This window comes from Orcinus orca, chromosome 1 (genome assembly GCF_937001465.1).
Source record: "Orcinus orca chromosome 1, mOrcOrc1.1, whole genome shotgun sequence".
Classification (NCBI taxonomy): domain Eukaryota; kingdom Metazoa; phylum Chordata; class Mammalia; order Artiodactyla; family Delphinidae; genus Orcinus; species Orcinus orca.
The window spans coordinates 189388814-189412683 of NC_064559.1; positions in this window are offsets into that span (position 1 = coordinate 189388814).

Genomic DNA, 23870 nt, shown 5'->3' on the forward strand with positions numbered 1-23870 from the left:
AGGAATCAGACTCCCTGACTTCAGACTATACTACAAAGCTGCAGTAGTCAAGACAATATGGTACTGGCAGAAAAACAGAAACATAGATCAATGGAACAAGATAGAAAGCCCAGAGATAAACCCACACACTTATGGTCAACTAATCTATGACAAAGGAGGCAAGGATATACAATGGAGAAAAGACAGTCTCTTCAATAAGTGGTGCTGGGAAAACTGGACAGCTACATGTAAAAGAATGAAATTAGAACACTCCCTAACACCATACACAAAAATAAACTCAAAATGGATTCGAGACCTAAATGTAAAACCGGACACTATAAAACTCTTAGAGGAAAACATAGGAAGAACACTCTTTGACATAAATCACAGCAAGATCTTTTCTGATCCACCTCCTAGAGTAATGGAAATAAAAGCAAAAATAAACAAATGGGACCTAATGAAACTTAAAAGCTTTTGCACAGCAAAGGAAACCATAAACAAGACAAAAAGAGAACCCTCAGAATGGGAGAAAATATTTGCAAATGAATCAACGGAAAAAGGATTAATCTCCAAAATATATAAACAGCTCATGCAGGTCAATATTAAAGAAACAAGTAACCCAATCCAAAAATGGGCAGAAGACCTAAATAGACATTTCTCCAAAGAAGACATACAGATTGCCAACAAACACATGAAAGGATGCTCAACATCACTAATTATTAGAGAAATGCAAATCAAAACTACAGTGAGGTATCACCTCACACCAGTTAGAATGGGCATCATCAGAAAATCTACAAACAACAAATGCTGGAGAGGGTGTGAAGAAAAGAGAACCCTCTTACACTGTTGATGGGAATGTAAATTGATACAGTCACTATGGAGAACAGTATGGAGGTTCCTTGGAAAAGTAAAAATAGAATTACCATATGATCCAGCAATCCCACTACTGGGCATATACCCTGAGAAAACCATAATTCAAAAAGACACATGCACCCCAATGTTCATTGCAACACTATTTACAATAGCCAGGTCATGGAAGCAACCTAAGTGTCCATCGACAGATGAAATGGATAAAGAAGATGTGGTGCATATATACAATGGAATAATACTCAGCCATAAAAAAGGAATGAAATTGGGTCATTTGTAGAGACGTGGATGGACCTAGAGACTGTCATACAGAGTGAAGTAAGTCAGAAAGAGGAAAACAAATATCGTATATTAACGCATATATGTGGAATCTAGAAAAATGGTACAGATGAACCGGTTTGCAAGGCAGAAATAGAGACACAGATGCAGAGAACAAATGTATGGACACAAAGCGGGGAAAGAGAAGGGGAGGTGGTGGGATGAATTGGGAGATTGACATATATGCGCTGATATGTATGAAACAGATAACTGATAAGAACCTGCTGTATAAAAAATAAATAAAACAAAATTCAAAAAAGAAAAAAAACAGCATGGCAGTCTCTGGAGCACTGAGAGGAGGAAGCAGTGTGAGATGAGGGCTAGGGAAGAGACTCGGATTTACTCTCACCTCTGCTGCTTATTAGCACTGGGACCACTCATTCATGGCGTCTAGAAAGCAGGGAGGCTGGAGGCTTCCTTCACGGAGTCGGTGGGTCCTAAATGGTGTGATAGGTGAACAGTGCAGAGCACAATGCCAGGCACCTCGTCGTGACTGAGAGATGTGGCTGCAGATATAGATAGATGATGGATGATGGATGATAGATAGATGATGACTAGATAGTAGATGATGAGTAGATAGATGGATGATAGATAGATGATGGTTTTTTGACATCACTGAGTATCTACCAACTCCAGCACTACCTCCTTCCAGACATTTTTTTGTGCTCAATCATTTCACATCTCAATAAATTGAGCCACTATTGTTGATAGATGACAGACAGACATAAAGTCAGGGCTAGAAGGGCCCTTCTGAAGCCTGCAGACCTCTTACTTCTCATTGGAATCACCTGAGGCCTCTAGCGCACCCTCCACGCGGGCCCCCGCCAGCAGGGCCGGTCAGGTTTGTCCCTGCACATCCTCAGCAGCAGCAATGGGCCCTGGCTGCCCCACCCGGAGTCAGGGCCCAATAAATATTCTTGAATAGATGAACCAATGCATAGACGATGAAGCTTAAGAGGCTGAGACAGCGGCTGCTATGGCCTCGGATGAAGAGATGGGAGTTGAAATCCTCGCCCTAGGGGCCCGGGCGCCTCCATTTCACTACTGTGACGTCGGGGTGGGGCAGCGGTAGCGCCAGCCTCAGGGAAGACTGTGAATCCGCAGAGAGCTGCACAGGCCTGGCACAGGGGTTCTGGGGGCACCTTCGCCTTTATATCCACCCATCCACGTTCGTCCGCTGTTCAGCCAGGAACTCCTACGTGGCACCAGCACAAGGCGCTAGAGCTTTTCTGGCAGGCATTAGGTAGCATTTGAGTGTCTCCGCACAGGGCAGGGCAGGGAGACCTGAGCCTGCTGTTCGGGGCATCGGTTCCTGAGCCTCGGACCTCCCGTTAGACAGGCAGCCGGCGGACCCCATCCCGGGACCCTGAGACCATCTCGGGTCAACATTTGAGAACTCTCTCCAGTGAGACAGAGCTGTACCTCCGCCCTGCCCCTCACTCTTTTGGGACCCCAGCCCCCCCAAACAGGGGTCTCTGCCCAGAGCCGGGTGTTGGGGCCTTTACTGCCTCCCCCTCACTCCTCCCTGGGGCAGCCGGATTTCCCACCCTCCCTCTGGAGCCTGTGCACCAGACCCGCCCGTCTGCCCCTCCCCCACCCCTCCACCATGGAGCCTCTCAATCCTCACACAGCTTGTCTGGCTCAGGTGCCCCAAGTCCCCAAGGCCTTCACGCGTGCTGTTCCCTCTGCCCCTCCCCTGAGTCCCCAGCTCACCCTCCAGACCCGCCTACAGCCATGACCTCCAGAAGAAGCCACCTGAGTACCTGGCCTGGGTAGGTGCCGAACGTTCCCTTCAGAGTCACGATCCCATTTGCAATTTTGATGTGATTATGGGACCTTTTGGTCCCTGGCCCTGCACAAGAGCTTGCCAGCCCTGGGGCTCCGCACAGCTGGCAGAGAGCACGGCTCCGGCGTTGCACGCTGGTGAAGGAATGAGTGAACGAAGGAGGGCAGAGCTGAAGACTCACTCAGGGCCAGCTGGGACACACAGGCTCTTGGGGCCCCCAGGATGGAGGACGGTGCTCTGATGGGGGGCAGCAGGGCAGACCAGGGTCACGGTCTGGGAGGATTGAGGTGGAGGCTGGACACAGCCTGCCCTCCTGCCCTGGCTGCCCCACCCAGAGCCCCTGGGCACTGGATGCAGGCCCTGGGCAACCAGAGGCCTGAATACTCATAGAGCCTGGGGGCAGGAGTCCCAGTTCAGGGCAGATCATGGTCTTTGAACCCAAAGTCCTGGGTTCGAATTCTGACGCTGATTCTCCTGGATGCGGGGACTTCAGCAAGCCACATCCCTCTCTGAGCTGTGCTCTCCTGTTGCCTCAGGAGGGCCACCGACTCCCCCCTGCACTCTGCGGAGCAGGATGAAGGGTAAGAAAGCCAGGGCTTCCCTGGTGGCGCAGTGGTGGAGAGGCCGCCTGCCGATGCAGGGGACACGGGTTCGTGCCCTGGTCCGGGAAGATCCCACATGCCGCAGAGCGGCTGGGCCCGTGAGCCATGGCCGCTGAGCCTGCGCGTCCGGAGCCTGTGCTCTGCAACGGGAGAGGCCACAACAGTGAGAGGCCCGCGTACCACAAAAAAAAAAAAAGAAAGCCATACCTGCAATGTGCTTTTTTAAAGGACAGAGTGTCACTCAGCGCCCCAGAGCACCACACGCCTGCACCCTCTGAGCCTTCGACCATGCTGTGCCCTCTGCCAGACATACCCTTCCCCATCCTCTTGTCAGGAGCCCCTCCTCTTCCATCCAGACTGAGGTTAGTGTCTCCATCTCTGTGACCACTTCCCCACCTCCGGGCCTCCCAGCTGTGCTGCACGCTGGCTGTTCAAGCCAACAGCTGTTATTAAGCACCCAGTGCACGTCGGGCCTTCAGCGTAGGGATGCTCGGGCCTGGTCCCAGCTCCATCACTTCGAAACCATGGAGACGTGGGGCAAGTGCCTCTGCTCTCTGTTTCTGTTTACTTGTCTGTAAAACAGAGCGATGATAACAGCACCCACGCCACAGCGGGGCTGAGACAAAGTCATCTGCATCTACAACCGAGTAAGCGCCCCATCAACGCAGCTCTGCGTATATATATTTACCGGGATATTTTGGTTGCAAATCACAGCTCAGACTGAAGCAGAAGAAGGAACGTGTTAGCTCAACTCCCTGGGCAATGCAAGATTGCAGGATGGGGAGGGTATCAGATCTCCCACCCTCTCCTCTCCCTCCCCCCGCCCCCCTTCTTTCCAGCGTTGAATCTCTGATTCTCTCCATGAATCAGCCTCATTTCTCTCTTCTAAAGAGCAATGGGGTTAGGTGGGTGGGAAGCGAGAAGGACCCAGCCATCTCTCCATCTATTGAGCCCAAAAGGAAGAGGAAGCAGCCTCTGTCTGCACCTAAGTGTAAAGTCCCCGGAAGAATTCTGTCTGGGCTTGACCCCCAAGGTGCCCACCTCTACCCATCACTGAGGTCCAGGGTGGGGACGCCACAGTGAGTGGCTCCAGGAGAAGTGCCTGGAGTCGGGGGACAGTTCAACAGAAGAAAGGGGCTTCGGGGTAGGAAGGAACAACAGACACCCCCATATGTGGCCCTGCTCCTTCCAGCTCACAGAGGGGAGCCAGCCAAGGCCCCCCACAGGGCTGGGCTGCACTTGCATTTCACACTCGGTGCCTGAGCTTGCATCACGGTGCTGGCCAGGAGCTTCGTGTGCAGTTATTAAATGCGCTGTGCTGTAGGTGTATAACTGTCAGAATGGTTTTGCATATTTTGATAAATCTACAAATATGGATTGTAATTATCCATCATTAACATATGCTTATGTTCTGCATAAGTGTACATTGTTTCCCCAAGGATGCAAGTTGCCAATTTACAACCAAGACACAGGGACCCTAACCTGATGGTCATGTGTCCCCCATCACCCAGGACACGGAACGTCATGCTGGGGACGAGGGGCAGCAGAGACGGTGGGCAAATCTCCCCACACCACAGGCAGGTCCTGGAGTCCTGGAGCTCCGGAAGGACAGAGAGCAGGGTCAGGAGAGAGGTCAGCCCCAGCCACCAGCCTGGACCAGGTGACAGTCGGAGGGGGAGGGGTTACCTGAGCACCTGCCTGTGGCTCCACCCAGGGCCCTGCAGGGGGTCAGAGCTGGAGCCCCATCTGCCCTCACTCACCTGGGGTCACCCCTGAGCCTCAGTTTCCTCAGCTGTAAAATGGGGATGAAAGCAGCTCCCTCCTTGAGGGGTGGCTGTGAGGATTAAGGGAGTGAGTGCAAGTGAAGGGCACCCAGCAGACGCAGGAAGTGCTCACTCGTGTGAAATGATGCTCCTGCTGTTGTCACCCCAGGACTGTGACAGAGAAGGCACATGGGCCCATTTCACAAATGGGGATAATGGCTGCGATGGCTCCTGGCTGCTGACACCCCCTTTGGCCAGGCGCCTGCACATCCGACCCCATGTCCCCTTCACAAGCGCCCTACTCAGCAGGTGCTGTTCTGGCCCCCTCTCCACAGGGAGAAGCTGTGCCTCAGGTGGGTCAAGTACCTCCTGGATCACACAGCCTGCAGGGAGCAGAGCTTTCTGCCCCCAGGGCCCAGGCTGGGCCACCACCCCAGACCCCACACTGACCAGGACACTCAGTCAAGAGCATTGATGAGAAGGTGGCGGACACTCGTGGCTGCCTGCCCAGCAGCCCACCCCTCCTTTCTTCACTTGCAGAGCCCTCGGTTCGTTCTGTAGTAATAGGTCTCCCCAGCCCAGGGGTGACGCCAAGCCTGTTACCCCAACCCCATTCTCCAGAGATTGTTTTGGGGGTTGGAGTGTGACCCAGAGCTGGTCACTGAGATGTAAAGGAAAATCTACTGGTGGAGGGATTACTTCTGGGAAATATTTTTTCTGCTTTACTCCACGCCCTTCTTCTCAACTTGAATGTTATCATGTGAGACATGATGTTTGGAGCTGTGGCAGCCATATTGCAACCATGAGACAATAAGCTAAGGAAAAAGGCAAGAATGGTCAATGATGATAACTAGGAAAAAGGAAAGACCTTGGTTTTTTGACATCACTGAGTATCTACCAACTCCAGAACTACCTCCCTCCAGACATCTTTTTGTGCTCAATCATTTCACATCTCAATAAACTGAGCCACTGTTGTTGCATTTTCTGTTACTTGATACCCAACACATCCCAACTGATGGAAGCACCTACTGTGTGCCCAGCCCATGTCTCACATAACCTTCAACACACAGAGTCAGGGCTATTCGTCTACATCTCTGTCTCTCTCCCGTATCAGACTCTGGACTTCTGAAGGTGAATGTTTACCTTGTTGCATCTGACCCCCAGAGCTCCACATGGGTCATAACCCCACAGTGAGCCCCAATTGCCATGAGCTGAGTAACATGGTTGAATGAGGGAAGGGGTAAATTAAGGATTAAATGAATGTAGTGGATGTGAAAGTGCTTTACAAATACAAGGTAAGGTTCTGGAAGTTACATGGAGATGAGAGGTGGAAGAAGGTTCAGGGTGGAGAGCAGGGATTTGAGGAAAAGATTCTTCAGGGAAATGAGGCTGTGTCTTCTTCCCAGATGTTCCCCCTGCCTCTCCGTCCTGCTGACACAGACATCAGGAAATCCCACCTACCCTGTACGCAGTCACTTCCCTGGGTTGAGGGAGCCTTTGACAGCCAGCACCTCCTTCCCCAAGCCAGAGAGACGGGCTTTGTGCTCCGTCATTTTCCCCAAAAAAATTGTTGCAAGCAACCAAATGGTTATCATTACTTCAGCGGCAATTCTTTGCTGCATTATTTTGTAAGAGACGGAGGACAGGGCACCGGGAGAGGAGGTGGCGGGAGAAGTGAGGAAAACCATTTAGGGTGAACAGGCTGTAAAGTTTCAGCTCTGGGTTTTGCAGGGAAACTGGATTAAAGAATCAAATCAAATGAATTTTGCCATCAGAGTAAGAGATCTTTCTCCCCCGACATACCTTACTTTGACAGTTGGCTTCAAGAAGTCTGATACAATTTATTTATCCAGAAAATAAGATCAAGGTATGAAATAAGACTCATTCTATCTGTTAAGCACTTGACATACTGTGGGTTATCCAGAGAGGGGTTTTTTTGGCAAAACTGATGAGCCTTTTTTTGTTGTCCTTTTTCCCACTGATGTCTTTGCACTCCTGGTGCCTGGAAAGGTCCAGTGAGGCAGTAATCAGCAAGTACGTGGTGGGTGAAGGTGTGGAGGCCAGAGCCCCAGCCCAGAACAGCCCTTATCCTCCTGCTTCCCTCAGAGTCAGGTAGAGGACCAGGAGCGGGAATAGTAAAAACATCTTTCCTCCTTTGAAAGCATCATTAAAGAGGGTACCAGAGTGGACATATAAGATCCAGCATTAGCCACTTAACTCAGTTTCCTCATCCATAAAAGACAATGACCTTGATGCCATTTACCCCGTGGGGAGCTGCAGGTTCCATGAATCACAGATGCGAGACCTGTGCGCAGCCTGGCACACAGTGGGACCTCAAGAAGTAGTCTCCCCCCTTCCTGACCCACCTTGCAGACCCATGGGAGAGGGCCTGGGCCCCCCTCCTAAGGCACGGTTTGCAGAAATGCCTCTGGGATATTCCCCATGGCACCTTCCCTCCCCCACCCAAACACCTTCATTTTTCTGTGTCTTCAGAAATGACAAGAATGACACAGTGTCTCCATCTCTGAAAACAGCCTGTCTGCACATGTCAGATCCCTTGCCTCCCATCAAGGGTGTGCATGGGCACACGTGTGTGATCGTGTGTATGTGTGTGCACACGTGTGTGCAGGGCCCCACAGGGGAGGACCCTATACCTCACATCCTTCAAGGCCTCCAGCATGCTCTCCTGATGCTGTCTCTAAAATAGGTCCATAGGGACACACGGAAAGAAGGCGAAGCCCCACTAACAGCCTCCAACATGTGTCCCAGCTCCCGTTCACTCTGCCTCTCATGTGGCAGGAATGTGTTTTTCATAAATCCTGTGGTTGTCTGGTGAATCACACAGTTACAATGCATCATGTATTTATTGACGACAGTGTTAATTTGCACTATGTAAATATTTGAGTTCTATCCCAGTGTCTGTGATTCTGTCATAGCATTTCTTCGTTTTTCAATCTTCTGGGAGGCTCGAAGCAGCGAAGAGGCCTGGGCTGCCCTGGGCTCTGAGAGGCTGGCATGGGGTGGACATGGGCATGGGTGATGGTGCGTCACACAGCAGGTGTGACCCTGCCCACATGTTGGGACCCTTATAAGTGTGCCTGGGGGACACACTAGACACAGGTGTGCAGGGTTTGGTCTTGTTACCTTTCTGTCACATGGAAGGAAGAGAGGGAGGGAGGAAGGGAAGAAACAAGGAGGTGGGTTAGTTTCTCAATGACTTTGACCAGAAAGTTCCAGAGACTTTCAAGGGGTTGATCTGTGATTTCCCAGGCATCTTGAGAGGGAAGTAGTGTTATCCCCATTTTACAGAGGAGGAAACTGAGGCCCAAAGAGGTCCAGCAACTTGCCCAAGGTCACATCATTGGTAAAGGATGGAGCTCAGCCCTGGGCCCCCTGAGCTTGAAGCCAGCTGCCCCCCACATCCACTGTGAGCAGGAGAGTCAAAGGCTAAACAGCCGGACCAAGGAGGCAGACTGAGCTGGGCCAGGTCCCAGCACTTCCGATGGTTCGCTCTGTGATATGGGCAAGACGCTCAAGCACCCTGGGCCTCAGGGTCTCCCTCGTAGAGGGTGTCTTTGCACCAACGCAGTCCCAGTGCTTTCACACATGTTCTCCTGTCACCCTCCCCGCTTTGCTACCCTGTGGGGTCTTGAGGAGTAAGCAGGACCATCCACCTGCAGCCCTCGAGCATGCCGGGTGCTAGACACCGGCTGTCACCGGGATTGTGTCAAGCCTGGAACTGTGTCTTTAGAGCAGGGCCCAGGTTTGGGGGTGGCCACAGGCCCTGGACCACTGCAGGAAGGCACCAGCAGGGAGGTTGTGGAGGAGATGGGCTGGGGTCAGCTGGGGCCTGGGGGCCTCATTCTGTCTAGAGGCCAAAGTCACGGCCCTTTGTCCGGGAGGGAGGGCCTGCCACACACATGTAAGGTCTGCACCCCTCCCTCCAGGGGCAGGAGGAGTCCCTGGTGTGAGTGCCATGAGGGCAGGGGCTTCGTCTATTCGTGTTAATCACCGTTTCCTTGGGGCCTACATGTTTGTAGGTGCTCAATGAGAGTTTGTTGAATGAATGAATGAATGAGTGAATGAATGAATATCTTTCCTCTAGCAATGTATGCCTATGTTATTCCCACCAGGGCTCATGTGAGGCCTGCCAGGGTCTTGGGGCATGGCAGGGGAGAAGGGGAGGGGTGAGGGGTGGGCACCGATCCTGCCCAGGACTGGCCCAGCGTGGTATACTTGGGACCACAGCCCTGAGCTGGGTCCAGAGGCCTGTGGTGACCTCACTTTCCATTGTATGGAGCCATGGTAGGTAGAAGTAAGTCAGGCCCATACCTGGCCAGGAAACGGGTTGGAGCCTAAAAACAGGTGGTATCTAGGCTGGGGACACAGGACTTCAGAGGAAGGAGAGGGTTGGAGCATCCTGGAAGTCTTTCTGGAGGAGGTATAATTGAATCTGGGCCCAGAGAGAAGGTGGGATTAGCCCCTGGGCTCATGGTGGAGCGAGTGGGTCAGTGGGTGGTTCCTGGCCGAGGACACAGCTTGTATGAAGGGTGAGGTGTGTTTGAGGAACAGCAAGTGTTCTGGGAACCAGCAGCTTGGAGAGTTGGGGAAGGAAATGGAGAGAAAGTAACAGGCAAAAAAGTAGTACTTTAGCAAATGGTCCTGGCCTTCCTTTGCAACTTGGCAGTGCTCCAACCTGGGCAGACCTGCCCTGGCTGTCCCCTAGCAGGAGGATGATTTTGGAGCTGGACGGTGACCCTAGTCCTGGCCCCTTCCCTGGTAAATTCAGCTTCAACATCATCCTGTCCTATGGTGGTGCCAGGTGGGGCCCCAGCGCCGCCCACCTCCCCACCTCGGCATCTCCAGGCCTATTAAACAGGAGAGTCACAGGCTGACACGTAGGCTTGTATGAGCTGCACCAAGTCTCCACCCAGCCTCAGGCACCATCACTCAGGCCTTGAATTCATCACCCCCTCTCCCCCAACACAGAGCCTTTGCATATGCTGTTCCCATGTCCTGGAGCATACCTCCTCACCATCTCCCCAGAGTTTCCCCTCCTCACCCCTCAGACCTCCTCAGGGAAGCCCTCTTCGACCTTCCTGCCAATGTCAAACCCTGGCACAGGCTCCGGAGCCCTGGGAACCTCATCCTGGGCACACTGATCACAGGGCAGGTTCCAGGTCATTTTGGGACTGTCTGTGCCTCCCCTGGGCTGTGAGCTCAGGGCTGGGGAGTGTCATTGTTCTGTTCACTGCTGTAGCCCCTAGAACAGGGCCTGGCACATTGTAGGTGCTCAGTAAATACTGGTGGGAGGAAGGCATGGAGGGAGAAGAATCGGTGGAGTTTTCTCTGTTCAGAGAAGGTGCCTGGAAAACAGAACAGAGACACAGGACTAAAGGAGGGAGGACCAGGGGCCCCCAAGCCACAGCCGGGGACTCAGGAGATGTCATCTCCCGCCGGGAGCCCCTGAGGCCATGTCAGGGGACAGAGGATGAGAATCACTCTGGGAAGCCCCAGATGGAGGTCAGAGAGGCGGGAGGGCCAGGAGGTACACGGTCTCCCCAGAGGAACATGGTCTCCGCTCAAGGCTCCCATCTGCGGGAGGACCCGCCACTCTGACCACATCCCTCCCCTGCTCCCGAACCATCCATGGCTCCCAGTGCTGCCTGCTCAACCCACCTTCCCCACCTCACCTCCCTCCATTTGTCCCCACATGCCCTGGGCATCAGGCCCCCAGACCAACCCCCTGGTCCCTAATCCACCACACTCTTCAGCTCAAGTGTCACCTCTTCCAGGAAGCCTTTTCTGATTCCCTTTGCTGCTTGTCCCTCCTCCATTCCCAGACCCAGCTGATGTCCCTCCTACAGAGCTTGTTTCAGTCTCACCACTAGATCGTGAGCTATTGGAGGTGACAGGAGGTTTTATTCTTCTTGCCCTGATGCCTGGCACATAGTAGATGTCAAAGTGGGCTGGATGAATGAATGAGTGAATGAGTAAATGGATGGATGAATATTACTAGCCTCCATTAATTCAGGACCTGCTGTGTCCCAGACACTATGCTGACATTTTACAAGCATCATTTCATTTACTCCTCCCTACAACCCCTTGTACAGTGTACTGATATATGCCCATAGTACAGACAGGGAAATTGAGGCTCAGGGGGTTAAGTCACTCACCAAGGTCACACAGCAAGTAAGCTGAGGCAGTAGAACCTTCCTGTTCAACCCCATCCGATGCCTCAGTCTCCTGGCTGAGCTGAGCCTGCAGTTCATGGTCACATCCAAGACATCCCGGTCAATCTCTCCACTCACTGGGGACCCACGATGGCTGCTTTGGCTGAAAATCATGATCACGATCATCCAGCTTCAGTTCTAGAGCAACAAAGCAGGACCTGCCTTTTCCCAGCGCGTGTGCAGACATGAGGGTGTCACTTAGGGACCCCTGCATAAGTGACAGGTGCATCCACGAGACCCCCAGTCCTGCCCACGGACACTCTGAAAGCTCACCGTCAGCAGAGACCCCTGTCCTCTCCCCCGCCCCCCGAGGCTGGCAGCCTTTCCAGGCCCATGTGGACCTGACAGCTTGTAGCTCCCTCTCCATTGCTCCAGGAACAGCATCTATCTATCATGAAGACTGAGGCTGTGATGTCAGGGTCATTTGTATATCTCCAACGAGCAGAAGCCGCAGGGCTGTTCAGATCCCAGAGATTCTGGGGAGGGGGGGAGAATACTCAGATGGAAAGCAGAGGGAGTACAGAGGAAATAGGATGTGCCAGGGAGATTAATCCACTGCTCAGACATGAAAGAGATACATTCAATTATGTTTTATTGCATTTCATTTGAATGTACACATCGTAGTTAGCTGCCTGCAAGCCTTGGATTACCCAGAAAGAAAGCACAATGAAAGATGAGAGAATAAAAACACACCAAAAAAGTGCTCCTGAAATTAGAATCACTAAGACCAAGTAATTAAACCAGACATGAGACAAAAGCAGCCGCTTGGCACTGAGACCCTCTCAGCACTAACACCAGGTCCCCACAGCATACAGCCCAGAACCAGGTGCCCTTGGCTAGATCGTCCTAATCACCAGCATCAGGGAAAAACTCATGACAGAGTCAGAAGATCCAGGCTGTCTTGAACTGGCACCAGCATGCTGTGTGACTATGGGTAGGTCACTGCCCCTCTCTGAGCCTCATTCCCCAGGGGAGAAATGAGATGCCTAAACCAGATGCTCTTAAAGAATATGGGGAATACAGAGCAAGAAGGGATCCCATGGGATCCAGTGCAGGGAAAAAGAAACCCTAGAGACATCCCTGGGAGTTGTGATCTCCTCAGCAGAGCCCTTCAATGAACCTGTACCAGATGGCATCTGATGAATCAGGGCAGCCAGACTGGGCACAGTGTGGGAGGGAAGGATGGGTTTCTGGTGCTTCCCATCTCCCTTCCAGCAACTTCTGTCTCCCCCCAGGAGTCCAGCCCTTGTGCTCTGTCCCTCCACCGTCAACACTGCACCCAGGAAAAACCCTGGAAATCCTAAAGGCGCCTGGTCCCCCAGGGCAGCATCTACTTTCTAAGAAATGGGCACTAAGGTTCTCAGGCATCAGAGGGAGAGGACTTCGGTGCAAGGAGACCTTCCAGCTTCCTGGCCACTGATTCTGCCCACCCTTAAGGCCAGAAACTCGTGAGGGATGCAAGGAGCTCAGGAGGGGCCATTAGTGTAACATCCAGCTGCTGCGCGCGCCTGCATGTGTGTGTGCACGTGCGCGCGTGCACGCGCAAGAGGGAGAAAGTGTGTACGGGGGTGTGTGCAGGGGACCAGCACCTCAGCAACAGGGCACAGTGGCAGGCAGCTCAGCACACTCTTTTAACCCTGGCATCAGAGGTGAATCATACTCAGCTGCCCAGAGCAGGAGCGAGGCTCCCAGGCAGGCTCTGGAGACACGGTTGTGAACCAGACAGAGCCCTGGGCTGGAAGGTCCGGCAGCCGGGCCCCACCGGGTCCAGCCTCAGTAAAAACACACTGACGTCCCCTCGTGTATTCATTCAACCAATATTTAACTGAGCATCTACTGCATGCCAGGTCCTAGGTGCCTGCAACAGCAACAGACAGAGCACAAACATCTCTTGTGAAGCTTTTATTTAAAGCCCTCTGCAAATGGCAAACAGTAGTCACCACTTACGGAGTGCCTGCTGTGTGCCAGGTACGCTGCTCAGTACTTCGCACAGCCCATCTCTGAGTCAGGAACTGCCCCTGTCTCAGGGGAGGGAGGGTGCATGGTACCCACCCCCTGTCCAACCTGGCCTGGGTGTGGCCGCTAGCCCAGCCTCTCCAGTTTCTGGCAAAAGCCACACATACTTTTCCCGAGAGGACCAATGGGGGCACAACAGAGGCCTACCTTATAGGAACCCCAAGGCCCTAGGGAGCACCCAGAGACTCTCTGCTGGTCTTCCCCATCCAGCCACCCCTGGGGAAGTATCATTCTCTCCAATTTACAGGTGAAGAAGCCGAGGCCTGATCACAGGATGGTCTGTAGCTGAGGCCTGATTTCACCTTTCTCGCAGGAGCCCATGGCTGCACACAGCCTGGGGTCCATCTCCTGCCCCATTCATTGCAGCTTTGTGACCCTGAGCAAGTACGTTGCACCTGTTTGCCCATCTGTGAAGCAGCAGTAATAATAGTTCCCACCCCACAGAGTGAGCAGAAGAACTAGGAAACTGGACTTTGTAAAGACCCAGCACAGGGCCCAGCACACAGGAAGCGCCAGGGTCTCAGCCCGCATCCCCCTCAAGGCCAGGACTCTTTTAGTTTCCTTGGACTGCTCCCACCCCAGCAAGTGGAGGGTGCCACCTTCTCCTGGGCACACTCGTGACCCATGGATCCAGTGCAGGGAACACTCGTGACCCATGAGACCCCCATCTGCCCTGACTGATGGTCCAGGGGACACAGGAGGGGGTGGGGCGATCCCAGGATCCTAATAAAGTCTCCTAATAATCACAATTAAAAACAACACATAGGGCTTCCCTGGTGGCGCAGTGGTTGAGAGTCCGCCTGCCGATGCAGGGTTCGTGCCCCGGTCTGGGAAGATCCCACATGCTGCGGAGCAGATGGACCCATGAGCCATGGCCGCTGAGCCTGCGCGTCCGGAGCCTGTGCTCCGCAACGGGAGAGGCCACAACTGTGAGAGGCCCGCGTACCGCAAAAAAAAACAAAAAAAGCCCAACACATATTAGGGGACTTCGCTGGCAGTCCAGTGGTTAAGACTTTGTGCTTCCACTGCAGGGGGTATGGGTTCAGTCCCAGGTTGGGGAACTAAGACCCCACATGCTGCATGGCATGGCCAAAACAATAAAATAAAATTAATTTAAAACAACACATATTATTTGAAGTGAAAAAAAAAAACACTATGCTTTAGAGAACCATGCTTCATCTAAAGGAAAAAGACAGCAACATTAAAACATCATTTTTGGTTTTGTAAGTCATGTTTTCTTTGCATTCTCTCAATTCTGGTGGCTGTCAACTGCCGTGGTATGCACTTCAACAGAGGAAATAATGAGTCTGAGAGATGGCAGTTCTGGATAGATACCAAGTCCAGCATGTATTTGCCAGGGGAGAGGCTGTGGGAAGAAAAAAGGAAGGCAAGGTTCCTCCAGGGTCACCTGCTTCTTCTCTGGGGCTCTCAGCTCTGCACCTGTGTGTGCATTAAGGGGCCACACAACCCAGCGTCTAAGAGCTTGGACTTTGGGGGAACAAAAGAGGCCTGAGTTTTAGTCCCAACTCTGCTACTTATCAGCTGGGTGAGCTTGGGCATGAAACCCCACCTCTCTGAGCCTCAGTTTAATCATCTGTCAAATGAGCATCATACCAGTGCCCACCCCACAGGCTCTTTGGGAGAATTAAAGGAGGTAATGCCTGCAAAGCCCCGAGCCAGGGCCTGGCATGGAGTCAACACTCCAAACTCATTAGCTATTAATTCTGCACTTTTTTAAAGATTTTTTTTTCATACTTCACTATTTCTAAAAAGTGGCATGTGTCTCACAATTGAAAAGTACATTGAAAGTGCTCATGTCTCTTTTTCACTAGAAACTATTAGGAAATTGATGGTGGACTGCTAAACCCACAGTATCGAGAATGATAATGAAGAACTGCACTCCAGCAAAGGGCCCACAGGTGGGCACAGCCTTGCAAGAGCAAGTTCTCCACGTTGCACTCTCTCTCACAAGGCAAACCCAGGTCTTGGGCCAGAGATGAATGGAGATTTGAGACCTTCATTTTGTTCAGTCCTAGAAAAGAAAAGAGTTGTCTGCCCTGCCCTTTTATGGCCATGGGAAAACCCATGGCCAGACTTTTGCGTCTAGCCAGGATGGAGGAACTGGGTCCGGGCTTACCTTCCTGCTGGAAATAACTGACCAATAAACCAAACAAACAAAATATATGAAACCACAGTTTTCAAGACACTGAACTCCAGACAATGAGAGACAGTGATTCCTAAGAGACAGGAATGAATGAGGTGAGTCAGTGGTTGCTCCAGTGAAAACAATGAGAGAGTTTCAGGATACAGGGAGGCAGAACCCAGGAGCCAGTGGACACAATGAATTGAAGAGATGATGAGCAGTGAGTCCAGGGAGAACAAGAAAACTAGAGTTCACAGGACAGAGCACTGTGGAGGAGGGAGCTACACAGAGAGAATGCTGGGAATCTGCAGAGGGTCCTCCTGGAGTATTCAGCTGAGTACTAACCAGTATATATGTGTGAAGGGAATACTTGAGTCTGAGGAAAGAACCATTCAAGAGGATTGGAGGGAACAGTGCCCAGTGCTCACACTGGACGGGAACAGCACTATTCCCATATCCTGACTCACAGAGCATTGGGTAGAGTACTCAGAAGAATCTTGCCTAAGTAGTGGGAGAAATTAGTCCAAGGCTAAATGATGCTCTGGACTCAACTAACGATGCTTCAGAGCAGGACCCAAAAGGATCAAACCATTTTCAGGCAATTTAAGTCATTCCCAAGAATATTTATAAGGATACAAAAATATCAACCATCCTACAAGGCAAAATTGAGAATGGTATCCAATTAAAGATTAGCAGACATACAGAGGAGAAATATATGACCCATAATGAGGAGAAAATCAGTCAATTAAAAGCAACCCTGGAAAAATCTGAAAGAGAAATTAAAGAAACACTCCCATTTTCCACTGCAACAGAAAGAATAAAATACCTAAGAATAAACCTACCTAAGGAGACAAAAGACTTGTATGCAGAAAACCATGACACTGATGAAAGAAATTAAAGATGATACAAACAGATGGAGAGATATACCATGTTTTTGGATTGGAAGAATCAACAATGTGAAAATGGCTATACTACCCAAAGCAATCTACAGATTCAATGCAATCCTTATCAAACTACCAATGGCATTTTTCACAGAACTAGAACAAAAAATTAAACAATTTGTATGGAAACACAAAAGACCCCGAATAACCAAGGCAATCTTGAGAAAGAAAAACAGAGCTGGAGGAATCAGGCTCCCTGACTTCAGACTATATTACAAAACTACAATAATCAATACAGTATGGTACTGGCACAAAAACAGAAATATAGATCAATGGAACAGGAGAGAAAGCCCAGAGATAAACCTATGCACTTATGGTCACCTTATCTTTGATAAAGGAGGCAAGGATATACAGCGGAGAAAAGACAGTCTCTTCAATAAGTGATGCTGGGAAAACTGGACAGCTACATGTAACAGAATGAAATTAGAACACTCCCTAACACCATACACAAAAATAAACTCAAAATTGATTAAAGACCTAAATGTAAGGCCAGACACTATAAAACTCTTAGAGGAAAACATAGGCAGAACACTCTATGACATAAATCACAGTAAGATCCTTTTTGACCCACCTCCTAGAGAAAAGGAAACAAAAATAAACAAATGGGACTTAATGAAACTTAAAAGCTTTTGCACAGCAAAGGAAGCTATAAACAAGATGAAAAGACAACCCTCAGAAAGGGAGAAAATATTTGCAAATGAAGCAACTGACAAAGGATTAATCTCCAAAATATACAAGCAGCTCATGCAGCTCAATATCAAAAAAACAAACAACCCAATCAAAAAATGGGCAGAAGATCTAAATAGATATTTCTCCAAAGAAGACATACAGATTGCCAACAAACACATGAAAGGATGCTCAACATCACTAATTATTAGAGAAATGCAAATCAAAACTACACTGAGGTATCACCTCACACCAGTCAGAATGCGCATCCTCAAAACATCTACAAACAATAAATGCTGGAGAGGGTGTGGAGAAAAGGGAACCCTCTTGCACTGTTGATGGGAATGTAAGTTGCTACAGCCACTATGGAGAACAGTGTGGAGGTTCCTTAAAAAACTACATAGAACTACCATATGACCCAGCAATCCCACTACTGGGCATATACCATGAGAAAACCATAATTCAAAAAGAGTCTTGTACCACAATGTTTATTGCAGCTCTATTTACAATAGCCAGGACATGGAAGCAACCTAAGTGTCCATCAACAGATGAATGGATAAAGAAGATGTAGCACATATATACAATGGAATATTACTCAGCCATAAAAAGAAATGAAATTGAGTTATCTGTAGACTGTCATACAGAGACTGTCATACAGAGTGCAGTAAGTCAGAAAGAGAAAAACAAATACCATATGTTAACACATATATATATATGGAATCTAAAAAAAGAAAAAAAATGGTTCTGAAGAACCTAGGGGCAGGACAGGAATAAAGGCACAGATGTAGAGAATGGACTTGAGGGCACAGGGAGGGGGAAGGGTAAGCTGGGACGAAGTGAGAGAGTGACACAGACATATATACACTACCAAACGTAAAATAGATAGCTAGTGGGAAGCAGCCGAATAGCACAGGGAGATCATCTGAGTGCTTTGTGTCCACCTAGAGGGGTGGGATAGGGAGGGTGGGAGGCAGACGCCAGAGGGAGAAGAAGTGGGGATATATGTATAGCTGATTCACTTTGCTATACAGGAGAAACTAACACACCATTGTAAAGCAATTATACTCCAATAAAGACGTTTAAAAAAAGCAAAAAAAGAAAACCAAAAGAGATGTTAGAATTTGCAGACAAGGGCATTTAAACTGTTGTTATCACTGTGTTCCCTATGTTCAAAATGCTATGTAGAAACATGGAAAAATTTTAAAAGAATTAGATCAAATTCTAGAGATGACAATTACAATGCCTGATGAAAATCCAGATGGGATTAAGAGATTTGAAATTGCAGAAGAAAAAATTGATGAATGTGAAGTCATAACAATAGAAACTATCCAAAATAAAGCACAGGGAAAAAAAAGAATTTTACAGAAATGAAAAGAGCATCCATGAGTTACAGGACAACTTCAGGCAGGATGATGTATATGTAATTCAAGTTCCTAAAGGAAAAAAAGAGAAAGGGAGTCGGAGTAGAAAAATATTTGAAGAAAAACATGGCAGAATTTTCTCTAAATTTGATACCATCTCTAAACCCAGAGATCTGAGAATCTCAACAGATTCCAAACACAAGAAAACTATACCAAGGCATACCATAATCAATTTTCCTAAAGCCAGTGATAAAGAGAAGAGGTTAAAAGCCAACAGAGAAAAAAGAAACCTTAAGTACAAAGGAACAAAGGTAACAATGACAGCAGATTTCTCTTCAGAAACAATGAAAGCAAGAAGACAGTGAGGCCACATCCTTAAAGTATTGAAAGGAAAGCAAATCTCTGAACCTACAATACCATAACCAGTGAAAACTGTCTTTCAAAATGAAAGTGAAATGAAAACTTTTTCAGACATGTAAAGATCTTCAATACAAGAAATATTAAAGGTAGCCCTTCAGGCCAAAGAAAAATGATACCAGATGAAAATATGGCTCTACACAAAGCCATAGAGTACCAGAGGACTTCGCTGGTGGTGCAGTGGTTAAGAATCCACCTGCCAATGCAGGGGACATGGGTTTGAGCCCTGGTCCAGGAAGATCCCACATGCCGCGGAGCAACTAAGCCCATGCACCACAACTACTGAGCCTGCGCTCTAGAGCCTGCAAGCCACAACTGCTGAGCCCACGTGCCACAACTACTGAAGCCCTCACACCTAGAGCCCTTGCTCTACAACAAGAGAAGCCACCACAATAAGAAGCGCGTGCACTGCAACAAAGAGTAGCCCCCATTTGCTGCAACCAGAGAAAGCCCATGCACAGCAGCGAAGACCCAGTACAGCCAAAAATTAATTAATTAATTAACTTAAAAAAAGAAAGAGTACCAGAAATGTAAATTTTTTCTTATTTTTAAAATTTCTTTAAAAATAATTGTGACACACCCAAATACACGCACATGGTAAATCTATCATTCTAAATCCAGTGAAAAATGTCTTTGAAAACACAATATCATTTACTATAGCCCCAAGAAAAATGCAATACCAGGTATAAATCTAATAAAACATATATGGTACCTGTATGCTGGAAACCACAAAACGCTGTTGAAAGAAATCCAAAAAAGACCTAAATAAATGAAAAGACATACCATGTTCATGACTCGGAAGAGTCAGTAAGAGGTCTATGTATCCCCAAAGTTATCTATTTACTTAATACTATGCCAGTCAAAATTCAAGCAGAATTTTCTTGTATACATAGAGAAGTGATTCTAAAATTTATCTGATAGGGCAAAGGAACTGGAATAGATAAACAATTTTTAAGAGAGAACAAAGTTGGAGGAATCACACACTTTAATTTTAAGATTTACTATAAAGCTACAGTAATCAAGACAATGTGGTACTTGGTAAAGAGACAGAAATATAAATCAGTAGAACAGAATAGATAGTCCAGAAGTAGACTCACACCAATACAACCATTTGATATTTGACAAAGATGCAAAAGTAATTCAATGGAGAAAGGATGTCTTTTTAACAAATGGTGCTATAACAATTGGTCATCCATAGGCATCTACCCCCCCAAAAAGAACCTTGACATAAACTTTATCCCTTACACAAGATTGACTCAAAATAAATATAGATCATAGGTAAATACAGAAAACATAAAACAATAAAAATTTTTAGGATAAAATATCCATGACCTGGATTTAGATGAAGAGTTCTTACAAATGACACCAAAAGCATAATCCATAAAAGAAAAAAAATGATACCTTGGAGGTCATCAAAAGTTAAAACTATTGTTCTGTGGAAACACACTATCAAAACAATGAAGAGACAAGCTACAGAGTAGGAGAAAATATTTGCAAACAACTTATTCAATCAAGAATTTGTGTGCAGGACATAAAATGAACTCTCAAAACTCAAAAATAAGAAAACAATCCAATTAAAATAAAGGCAAGGATAGTGGCAGAGAGTTAGACATATAGATCAATGGAACAGAGCAGAGGACCCAGAAATAGATCCACAGAAATATGCCAACTGATTTTGGACAATCAAAAAAGCAACTACCACAATGTTCATTGCAGCACTATTTACAATAGCCAGGACATGGAAGCAACCTAAATGTCCATCAACAGACTAATGGACAAAGAAGATGTGGCACATATATACAATGGAATATTACTCAGCCATAAAAAGAAACAAAATTGAGTTATTTGTAGTGAGGTGGATGGACCTAGAGTATGGCATACAGAGTGAAGTAAGTCAGAAAGAGAAAAACAAATACCGTATGCTAATGCATCTATATGGAATCTTAAATAAAAAGAGAAATGGTACTGATGAACCTAGTGGCAGGACAGGAATAAAGACATAGACATAGAGAATGGACTTGAGGACATGGGGGGAGGGGGAAGCTGGCAAGAAGTGAGAGTAGAATTGACATATATATATATACTACCAAATGTAAAATAGTTAGCTAGTGGGAAGCAGCAGCATAGCACAGGGAGATCTCGGTGCTTTGCAAAGACCTAGAGGGGTGGGATAGGGAGGGTGGGAGGGAGGCTCAAGAGGGAGGGGATATGGGAACGTATGTGTGCATGTGGCTGATTCACTTTGTTGTGCGACAGAGGCTAGTGCAATGTTGTGAAGCAGTTATACTCCGATAAAGATCTATTAAAAAACAAAAGGCAATTCAGTGGAGTAAAACAGCCCTTTCAACAAATGGTGCTGGAGCAGTTGAACTTCCATAGGCAAAAATAATACTTCATCCTAAGCTTCACACCTTATATAAACATTAACTCAACTTTGGATCATGGGCTTACATGTAAAATATAGAACTATAAAGTTTTTAGAAAACAACATAGGAGAAAAGCTTTGAGATCTAGAGCTAGACAAAGAGTTCACAGACTTGAAACCAAAAGCACAATCTATAGAAGGAAAAATTGATAAATTAGACTTCATCAAAATAAAAACTTTTGCCCTTCAAAATACTTCATTAAGAGGATGAAAAGAAAATCTACAGAGTAGGGGAAAATATTTGCAAACCACATATCCAACAAAGAACTAATGTCTGGAATATATAAAGAACCCTCAAAACTCAACAGCAAAAAAATCCAACTAGAAAGTCGGCAAAAGATATATGGAGAGGGCTTCCCTGGTGGTGCAGTGGTTGAGAGTCCGCCTGCCGATGCAGGGGACACGGGTTCGTGCCCCGGTCCAGGAAGATCCCACATGCCACGGAGCGGCTGGGCCCGTGAGCCATGGCCGCTGAGCCTGCGCGTCCAGAGCCTGTGCTCCACAATGGGAGAGGCCACAACAGTGAGAGGCCCGCGTACCGCAAAAAAAAAAAAAAAAATAGAGAGAGAGAGATTTTACCAAAGAGCATAGACAGTGCCAAATAAGCACATGGAAAGATGTTTGACATGATTAGCCATTAGAAGTATACAAATTAAAACCACAGTGAGATACCAACACATACTTATTAGAATGGCTAAAATAAAATACCAATTGCTAGCAAGGAAGCAGATCAACTGGAACTTTTGTACATTGCTGGTGGGAATGCAAAATAGTAGATTAACACTAAAAACTGGCTTGATAGGTACATATAAAATTAATCATATACTTATATGTATTAGTTAGGATTCTCTAGAGAAACAAAACTAAAAGAATATATATAGATATATAGAAAGAAATTTATTATGGGGGATTGTCTCATGCAATTCATGAGGCTGAGAAAGCCCACAATTTACCATCTTTAAGCTGGAGGTCCAGGAAAGCCAGTAATGTAGTTCCAGTCCAAACCCAAAGGCCTGAGAGCCAGGGTATGAATGATATAGCTTCTAATCTAAGTCCAAAGGCCTGAAAACAAGGAATGCCAATGTCCAAGGGCAAGAACAAGAAATAGAGGCAAGGAATTGGAAAGGAAGAAGTAAAAATGTTTTTATTCGTAGATGTCATGATTGCCAATGTAGAAATCTAATGAAATCTACAACAAAAGCTACTGGAATAAAGAAGTAAATTTAGAAAGGTTGCAGAATAAAAGATCTATATGTGAAAATCAATTGTGTTTCTATATAGTAGCAATGAAAATCAGAAATAAAAATTTTAAAACACTATTTACAATAGCATCAAAAATATGAAATACTTAGGGACAAATCTGACAAAAGCTGTGTTCAACTTGAGCTCTGAAAACTCCAAAACATTGTGGAGAGAAATTGAAGAGGACCTAAATAAATGGAGAGAAACTCCATATTCTTGGTTGGAAAATGTCAGTTCTCCCCAAACTAATGAATAGATTCAATGCAATAACAAGCAAAATCCTAACAGTCTTTTTTTTTATAGAAAACGGTAAATTGATTCTAAAAATCATATGGAAATGCAAAGGACCTAGAATGATCAAAAAGAAGAGAAAAATTGTAGGACTAACACTACCTGACTTCAACATTTATTGTAAGGCTAGAGTAATTAAAATAGTGTGGTGCTGGTAAAGGTAGATAAATTGATCAGTGGAACAGAAGTCTAGAAATAGACCCATATATATATATATATATATATATATATATATATATATATATAACAACTGATTTTTGACAAAAGTGCAAAGGCAATTCAGTGGAAAGAGGATAGTCTTTTCAACAATTTGCTGGACATGTGCAAAAAAAAAAACTCAATTTACACCTCGCACCATATACAAAAACTAGCTCAGTATTTATTATATATCTAAATTCAAGACCTAAGTTCAAAACCTACATCTATAAAATGTTCTACAAAAAACTTAAGAGAAAATATTTATCACCTTTAGTTAGGCAAAGATTTCTTAGATATGACACCAACTGTGCGTCCTTAAAAGAAGAAATTAACAAATTGGACTTCATCAACATTTAAAAGGTCTGCTCTTCGAAAAAGAATAAAAAGACAAGTCACAAACCAGAAGAAAATAGTTGCAAATTATATACTTAATAAAGGACTTGTATTCAAAATCTATAAAAATTCTGGAAAATTAATAATAAAAACAATAACTTAATTAAAAAAATGACCAAAGATTTGAACAGAAACGTCACCAAAATAGAAAAATAAGGATGGCGAGTAAGCAAATGAAAAAGTGTTCAATGTCATTAGACATCAGGGAAATGCACATTAACACCATAAT